Raw genomic sequence first — 8915 nt, forward strand, 5'->3', positions numbered from 1 at the left:
AAAAGGCACATCCTTCTTTGTAAGCTCATTGAGAGGTGCAGCAATGGTGCTAAAATCTCGCACAAAACGCCTATAGAAACAAGCGAGTCCAAGAAAACTCCTCAGTTGTGTGACCGTTTTGGGCTGCCGCCAACTCTCAATAGCTTCATTCTTGGCTTGATCAACGTCAATTCCCTGTGGAGTAACAACATAGACAAGAAAAGATACTCGGTCGGTGCAAAAGGTGCACTTCCCAAGGTTACTAAACAAACGTGCATCACGTAGAGCAATAAAAACAGCACGTAAATGTTCCAAATGTTCTTCCAAAGATTTGCTATAAATTAGTATATCATGAAAATAGACTACCACAAATCGTCCAATGAAAGCACGTAAAACTTCGTTCATTAGTCTCACGAAAGTACTAGGTGCATTAGTTAACCCAAAAGGCATGACTAACCACTCATATAAACCAAACTTAGTTTTAAAAGCTGTTTTCCATTCATCTCCCAATTTCATACGAATTTGTTGGTATCCACTACGCAAATCAACTTTGGAGAATATTGTAGAGCCACTCAATTCATCAAGCATATCATCTAGCCTAGGAATAGGATGACGATAACGAATAGTAATATTATTAATGCCTCTACAATCAACACACATACGCGACGTACCATCCGTTTTCGGCACTAGAATAATAGGAACAGCACAAGGACTAAGGGATTCGCGAATATAACCTTTGTCGAGCAACTCCTGTACTTGACGCATAATCTCCTTCGTCTCCTCTGGATTGGTACGGTATGGTGCACGGTTGGGTAGCGATGCACCGGGAATTAAGTCAATTTGATGCTCAATCCCTCGAATAGGTGGTAATCTCGGTGGCACGTCTTGTGGGAAGACGTCAGCGAACTCCTGCAAAATGTTAGTGACTGCAGGGGGCAAAGAGGAAGGCACGTCCTCGAATGAAAATAATGCCTCTTTGCACACAAAAGCATAGCAAACAGATTTGCTAAAAACTAGCTCATCAATATCAGATTTGGTGGCAAGTAAGCATGCACTTTTCAATTTAATTTCAGAAGCAACACTAGATGGTTTATTATTAGGCTTCATTTGTTGCTCAAATTCTTTGGCCACAATCTGATTTTCACTCTTATTTTTCTCCTGTTTTGCTTTATTAGCTCTATGAATATCATCTTTCAAAATGGAATCAGGAGTCATAGGAAGCAAACTAATATTTGTATCCTTATGAACAAGAGTATAGTGATTGTTTCTACCATGGTGTACAGAATTTTTATCAAATTTGCATGGTCTACCAAGTAATAAGGAACATGCTTGCATAGGTACCACATCACAATCAACATAATCAGCATATGTAGAGATACTAAAATGCACCCGAATAGTACGTGTTACCTTAACCTTGCCGCTGTTGTTGAACCATTGGATGTAGTAAGGATGTGGATGTGGTCTTGTGGTGAGAGATAGCTTCTCCACCATCTCCATGCTAGCCAAGTTGTTGCAGCTCCCTCCATCTATGATGACACGAATAGAACGTTCCTTCACAATTCCCTTTGTATGGAACAAATTATGCCTCTGATTTTGCTCAGCTTGTGTAACCTGCACACTCAAAACACGTTGAGCAACTAAACATTCATACCTGTCAGCATCTTCAGCAGCCATGTATTGCGTCTCATGATCAGAATCATCTCCACCGTGTTCTTCATGTGTAATAAGAGCCAAAGTCTCCTCATCATAGTCACTAGCGGACTCATACCCACCATCCTCAGTAGCAATCATCACACGCTGAGATTTGCATTCTCTCGCAAAATGTCCTCTTCCCTTACAACGACGACAAATAATATCACTTGTGTGCCCTGTTGACGCCATGGAAGAAGAAGAGCTCTGTGCAGGCCCGTAGGTGTGCTCTTGGCAGATAGTGGTGGTTGTGCCTGCTTTCTTGTATCACGGTTGGAGGTGGCACCTGAAGGAGGTGATGGTGCAGTGGAAGTAGATGATGCACGTGGTGTCAATGATGAAGGTCGACCTGCAGAAAAGTTAGTTCGCGCCAATGCCTGTCGATCCTGCACTTCACGTTCAGCTTTACAAGAAAAATGGAATAAACGAGTGATATTATTATAATCCTTATACTCTAGAATGGTCTCAATCTCTCTATTTAATCCACCCATAAAACGTGCAAGCATAGCTTCATTCTCCTCAACAATACCACATCTAATCAAGCCAGTTTGTAATTCCTGATAATATTCTTCTACAAAAAATTTTCCTTGTCTTAAGCGCTGCAATTTTTGAAGTAATTCACGTTGATAATATGGTGGAACCCAACGAGTACGCATAGCAGTTTTCAAAGCAGCCCAAGTAGCTGGAACAGGATATAATCTACAATGTTCAGACCACCAAACACATGCAAAGCTAGTGAAAGCACAAACAGCAGCAGGAACACGTCTCTCCTCAGGATATTGTAAACATGTAAATCGTTGTTCAGTTTCTAACTCCCAAGTAAGATATATATCAGGAACATATCTACCCTCAGATGGTGGAATATTCAATTTCAGTTTAGGGAGATGGTCATGATCTTGTACCTGAGGGGGATCCCTAACATTGCCATTATTTGCATGTGGACGACCTGGTGGTTGTGGTGCTGGTGGTTACACGTAGTTCTGATTTTGATCAACCTCATCCTCCTAATCTCCCGCATAATCATCCTCCTCCACATCAGCAGCAGGAGCCACAGAAGTATCAACAGCAGCACCAGCAGTTTGGCCAGGCTGAAGAGGGACACGGCTCGCTCGGTGGAGGGTTGTTTCCCGACGTGGAGGTAGTCGTCGTCGTCGTCGTCGTCGTCGTTGTTGTTGTTGTTGTTGTTGTTGTTGTTGTTGTTGCAGAGGTGCGGCGGGTGCAGCCGGTGGTGGAAGACGCGCAAGCAGTTTATTAAATCTGTTATCGAGCTTTGTTTCGAACGTCTTCTCAAGGCCAATGATCTTCTCCATGGCCTCTTCAAAAAATTTCAGCACATCTTGCACCTGTTCAGTCATCATTTGCTGAAACTTATCACGAAGTTCCTTGTTCGTTAAGTTCTCCCAGTCAACCTCGTCGGCTCGTGATCCTGGCATGGTTAGCAGCAATAGAAACACACAAGAATATGATCCTATAGACTAATAACAAGTGGTGGTGGTGGTGGGTGTCACAAATCCTTCAAGCAAATCTCAAATTCTTACCAATTCTTACCCAGCAGCAGGCGGTGATCGGCAACCGATGTAGTCAAAACTCTCAAAGCTTTAGAGCGATTACCAGGGAGAGTCAAACGCACGATGTAGATGTATGTGGAGCTGGGAAGACTAATAATATGGTAGCAAAAAGGCTCAGCAATAATCAATTCAGAGATGCAAAGTTGAATAAACGCTCAACGACGGTACTGTGCTGGTCCTAGGCTAGACTGTGCTAGAGACGCGAGCCTAGAACACTAACAAAATCACGGTGCTGCACGTAAACAAGGTAGGAGCACACTCTGAATTTTTTTCTTTTTTCCTTTTTTTGCACTTTTTTTCCTCTTTTTTTTCTCCGCAACAATTTTTTTTCGAAAAAGTCTATAAATGGCCTAAAAATTGCCTAGCCAGAATTTTCCAGACTTATTTTTTTTTTTGAAACTGGAACTATTTTTCTACTGCGGGTAACATGGAAGTTTGGGAGTCCTTCTCTGTCACGACTCAGAGTATGGTGTGATCTAGAAATCCAAAACAGAGTAACAAAATACTGGACTCGGAATAGGACAGGTGGCGGAGATGAATCTGGTGGAACTCGGACTGGTGGCGCAGATGAATCTGGTGGAACTCGGACTGGTGGCAGAACTCGAAACTCTAAAGGACTAGACGCTAAGACCAGCAACTTGACACGACGATGCAACCGCAAATTCAACAAAGCAAATACAAAAAAGATTATGCAAAGGCTCAGATTGGTTTGGATAGGATGAACTAACCCTAATTTTTTTGGCTTTTTCGTTGACTATAGGTATGAAGAACATACTCGATCTAAACTATGAAAAACTGTAAAATCTCACTGAGCAACCCGGAAATCTGATACCACTTGATAGAGGCGAGGGTCCCGATCTTTCAATGAGATGATAACTATCGATTTGGTGGAGACGACTTTGACGATCCGACTACAAACGTGCTACGACGTTGCGCCTTAGCAATCGCTAAACCAACTCTGAGAGGTTATTGACCATGCCGGAGCACGATCAACCTGGCCACGAAGGTCTATTCCTGCAAGCAACCGAAGAACAAGCAAGAATATGATAAAGCAATCTGAATATTGCGAATATATATGATGTATTGATAGAGGTGGGGATCCGGAAGCGGTCTTGGTCTGGTCGTTGGACACAAACGAAGTACACGAAGTTACAATGGCTAACTTTTAACTAAACAAATCCCAAAGTCTAAACGATGCCCTAGGGGCTGTATATATGGAGGAAGAGGGGGGGAATTTCGTGGCCCTTGGAGGAGGGGTCCGAAACCCACACTAACACTTCTTTCCCCACACATACGGACTCTAAAAAACAGCCTATATTGAAGTATTTCGAAATTACATGGGCCTGGCCCAAAAATAAGGTGACGCAGCACCTAGAATAGCCTCTGGGCGAAAATTATGAAGTGGCATCTTGTATATTTCGTCCAAGGCTTCATGCACTCATTATGGTGGCTTCAAAGTCCTGAAATCATCACTTGAAACTTTGTTCTTGTCTCCCTTGCGCATGCCATCAACTCCATGCTTGTTCTTGCTCCAATGTTCATCCTTCTCCAAGCTAGGCCCTTCATTTGTAAGCAAAACAAATGTATCCAATTTAGGCAGCATCATATTCTCATGATTATTAGAATCAGTACCAAGAAACGAAAGTACCTGGTAATTTAATTGGCGTGCGCGAGCTCTAGTAATCGGTCCAGTATGTATAGTAGCAGGGGTTGTGGGTGTAACAATGGTATTAATGTCCTCATCACTCTCTCTCCCATCAATTCTCTCCCATAATCCCATAATGTTCTCTCCTCTATCTTCCTTAGTTCTCTTCCAGTCTTTCTCTTTTCCATGATCCGGTTTAAATCCGGTCTCCACAATTTCTGCCGGTCTATCTCCCTAGTCCGCTTATTGTTATCAATTGGTAGACATATATAAGTCAGTGGTATTTTGTATAAAGCAGCGATGTGGGACAATATAATTCTTATGGGCCAACTGTTTAACTAAGCAGGATGCTAGATATATGTGTGTGTGTGTGTGTGTGTGTGTGTGTGTGTGTGTGTGTGTGTGTGTGTGTGAAGTCCAACAAACATTGTGAAGATAAATCATGAAGATAACCAATGTTGAAGACAAATCAATTTTGAAGATAATGCAATATGACGCCCAACATAAATCTACATGAAATATTGGTGGTGACATTACCCACCTTATAGGAAGTATTAGACCCTGACACGGCGCACAATTATCGTGGCGCTCCAAAGTCAAATTCCGCATTAATGTATTCACACTTAGAGTGTATGTCTTCATGATTTGAAGACATGTGTTACTTTATGTGTTGTGCACCTAAGTCATCAACATGTATAAGCGTTAGGATGTGTGTCCAATCATAGGACATTCGAGGATTCTAAGATATTTAGCTCACACCACAGCTTGCAAAACCTTTTCTCATCCAAGGGCTTTATGAAGATATCTGCTAATTTCTCTTCAATGTTGACGTGAATGATATCAATGTCTTCCTTCAACACATGGTCTCTGAGGAAGTGATGACGGATCTGAATGTGCTTTGTCTTCGAGTGTTGAACTGGATTGTGAGCAATCTTGATGGTGCTTTCGTTGTCGCAGTAGAGGGCACCTTCTTCATGTTGATGCCATAGTCCTTGAGAGTTTGCTTCATCCAGAGAAGCTGAGCACAACAAGATCCAGCAGCAATATATTCAATTTCAGCAGTAGAGAGTGATACACAGTTATGCTTCTTTGAAGACGAACACACAAGAGATCGTCCAAGAAAATGACATCTGCCTGATGTAGACTTGCGATCATCCTTGTCACCAGCATAATTAGCATCTGAGAATCCAACTAGATCAAACTCTGAGCCCTTTGGATACCATAATCCTAGCGTTGGGGTGTGAGCCAAATATCGATGTATTCGCTTCACCGCGAGGTGATGCGACTCCTTTGGTGCCGCTTGGAATCGGGCACACATGCAAACGCTAAGCATTATATCTGGGCTAGATGCACATAAGTACAATAAAGAACCAATCATGGAGCGGTATACCTTTTAGTCGAACTCTTTACCATTGATGTTGGAGCCCAATTGACCTTTGGTTGGCATTGGCGTTGTGTGCCCTTTGCGGTCTTGCATTCCAAACTTCTTCAGGGAATCTTTGAGGTATTTTTTCTTGTGATATGAAGATGCCATTCCTCTGTTGACGGATTTGAAGACCAAGGAAGAATTTCAGCTCCCCCATTATAGACATCTAATATTGCTCTCGCATCATATGCTCAAACTCATCGCTATATCTTTTGTCAGTGCAGCCGAAGATAATGTCATCCACATAGATTTGGCATACAAACAGTTCTGCATCATATGTCTTCGTGAAGAGAGTGGGATCTAGAGAACCAGGTTTGAAGCCTTTGCTCTTCGGGAAGTCTTTGAGTGTGTCGTACCAAGCTCGAGGTGCTTGTTTGAGGCCATACAGTGCCTTGTTGAGCTTGTAGACCATATCAGGATACTTTGGATCTTCAAAACCAGGTGGTTGAGCTACATATACTTCTTCTTCAATTTTACCATTGAGGAAAGCGCTCTTCACATCCATTTGATACAGAAGGATGTTATTGTGGTTAGCATAGGCTAGCATTATGTGAATGGCTTCAAGCCTAGCCACAGGAGCAAAGGTTCCATCGAAGTCAATTCCCTCTACTTGTGTGTAACCTTGAGCAACGAGACGAGCTTTGTTTCTGACGACTTGACCATGTTCATCTTGTTTGTTGTGATAGATCCATTTGGTGCCAGTAATATTGTGCTTGGCTCCCAGACATTGTTGAGCTCAAATTGTTGAAGCTCTTCTTGCATAGTTTGAATCCATTCTAGTTCCATGAAGGCTTCATCAACTTTCTTGGGTTCGGATATGGAGACGAATGCAAAGTGCGCACAGAAGTTTGCTAGTTGTGTAGCTCTTGATCGAGTAAGCGAACCAGGTGCATTGATGTTATCAATTATCTTCTCAATCTGAACTTCATTGGCCACACGAGATGAACAGGGCGAAGATTTGGCTGTTGCTGATCATTGTCTTCATCTTTAGCATTGTCTTCAGGCTCGGCATTGTCTTCACATTGAGTAGGAGCCGGAATGACAATTTCCTCTTCTGATTGTTCCTCGGTGGGTATGATTTCTCCAATACCCGTTAGCTTGATAGATTCACTTGGAGAAGCTTCATCTACCACATTTGGCAGGTGCTCTCTTTGTGAACCGTTAGTCTCATCGAATCACACATCTACAGTTTCAACCACTTTATAGTGAAAAGGTTGAAGACTGCAAGTGTGCGAATCATTTCCGTAACCAAGCATAAAACCTTCATGTGCTTTCGGTGCCATTTTGGAAGTGTGGTGTGGATCCTTGATCCAGCACCTGGCACCGAAGACTTTGAATTAACTTACGTTTGGCTTCTTACCAGTAAGTAGTTCAGAAGATGTCTTCTTGAAGAATTTATGAAGATAAACTTTGTTGATGATATGGCATGCAATATCAATGGCTTTAGGCCAGAACTTTCTTGGAGTCTTGTACTCATAAAGCATCATACGGGCCATCTCAATAAGGGTCCTGTTCTTGCGCTCCAGGACGCCATTCCGTTGAGGAGTGTATGGAGTAGAGAGCTCATGAGTGATGTCCAGTAAATGAAGATAAGTGTCGAGGCCTGTGTTCTTGAATTCTGTGCCATTGTCACTCCTGATGTGCTTGATCTTGATGCCATAGTTAGTCATGGCGTGATTGGCAAATCGTCTGAAGAGATCCTGCACCTCAGTCTTATAGAGAATTATGTGCACCCAGGTGTATCTAGAATAATCATCAACAATTACGAAGCTATAAACATGTGCAGTGGTAGTAAGGGTAGAGTGGTGAGTAGGGCCAAATAACTCCATGTGTAGCAGCTCGAAGGGACATGAAGTCGTCATGATTTTCTTTGAGGGATGTTTTGCCCTAGTCATCTTCCCAGCTTCGCAAGCGCCACATAGATGGTCCTTCTTGAACTTGACGCCCTCGATGCCAATGATGTGCTTCTTCTTCTTCACAAGAATGTGCAAGTTCCTCATGCCCGCATGTCCTAGCCTTCGATGCCAAAGCTAGCACTCTGAGGCTTTTGCTAGGAGACATACGGCAAGTTGTGGTCCTGCGGAGAAATCTACCATATACAAATCACCTCTTCGAGAACCTTCGAAGACTAGAGATTTGTCAGAAGCCATTAGCACAAGGCATTGAGACAGACATTAAGTTGTATCCTAGGGATTCAACAGGCATAACTTTATCCATGTGTTGATCCTTTGACATAGCAACTCTACCTAGGCCCAATACCTTGCTTTTACCAGTGTTGGCAAATGTGATATGGCTTTTAGTAGATGGTTGAATAGTAGAATCCATGAGAAGACTTCGATCACCAGTCATGTGGTTAGTGCATCCACTATACATGATCCATTCAGTAGCTTTCGGAGTTGTACCCTAAAGTGCAGTTAGTAGGATAGGCTTCACAAAGAGTATTGTGAAGGAGAAACATTTGACGAACAAGAATATTATGAAATGTAAGATTCTTGGATGGTAAGATGGGATGCTCATCAAGAAATCCATGGACAAAATAAATGGTAAGATCATTTTGGCATTTTATCTTGCGTCCAACAAGATGTTTTAGGTCCCCAGCATTGTCTTC

The sequence above is a fragment of the Aegilops tauschii genome, chromosome 7 (assembly GCF_002575655.3).
Source record: "Aegilops tauschii subsp. strangulata cultivar AL8/78 chromosome 7, Aet v6.0, whole genome shotgun sequence".
Lineage (NCBI taxonomy): Eukaryota > Viridiplantae > Streptophyta > Magnoliopsida > Poales > Poaceae > Aegilops > Aegilops tauschii.